This window comes from Nannospalax galili, unplaced genomic scaffold (assembly GCF_000622305.1).
Source record: "Nannospalax galili isolate Female #2095 unplaced genomic scaffold, S.galili_v1.0 scaffold902, whole genome shotgun sequence".
NCBI lineage: Eukaryota > Metazoa > Chordata > Mammalia > Rodentia > Spalacidae > Nannospalax > Nannospalax galili.
The window spans coordinates 842,985-843,582 of NW_008347814.1; the positions used below are offsets into that span (position 1 = coordinate 842,985).

The following is a 598-nucleotide window of genomic DNA, read 5'->3' on the forward strand; positions in this document are numbered from 1 at the left end:
AAGGTAGACTTTTTCTTACCTGTTCCTGCAGAATCCAGTTTTTAGAGTCCCCAGGAGAAAAGGCAGGGTCTGAGGGCAGACCTGACCTCCTGGGAGAAATTAGAGATTGTCCCTAAGAATCAGGAATCTCCTTTCTTGTAACTCTATCGTTGGATGAATAACAATAATAAATTTCAGGAAGAGAGGAAAGTAACTGAGGGTTGTTTGTGTAATTGGGTGGAATTTCTAAACTTGTCTCAGATTCCCACTGTACCAAGTTTGACCAAAAGGAATTCACGAAGGGATTACTGGAAACTGAAAGCCACTTTAGCCCATTTTAAAAATACACTTAATATTTTATGGACAAAATCTGGACTGCTAAGAGAAGGTGTTTTTATAGCAATAATAGTAAAGGAAATGGAAACTATTCATTCTTACCATTTTATAGTAGTACATTTCAAATTGCATATTGGTCTTATTTTTGAAGTTTCTCTACATATGAACATGTAGAAAGAAGCATCAAGAACGATATAAAATGATATGCTATCAGAAATCTATGACTGGCAGAATCTCAGATCATCACATATAATGATTACAATATAATAGACTCCATAACCTT

The 598-nt window shown here is 35.1% G+C and overlaps 1 protein-coding gene across 3 annotated transcripts in view; it reads left to right on the forward strand.

Moving 5' to 3' along the window:
- Sh3gl3 (SH3 domain containing GRB2 like 3, endophilin A3) overlaps positions 1 to 598 on the forward strand; it is a 173,200-nt gene that overhangs the window by 115,766 nt on the left and 56,836 nt on the right. The window lies entirely within an intron of this gene.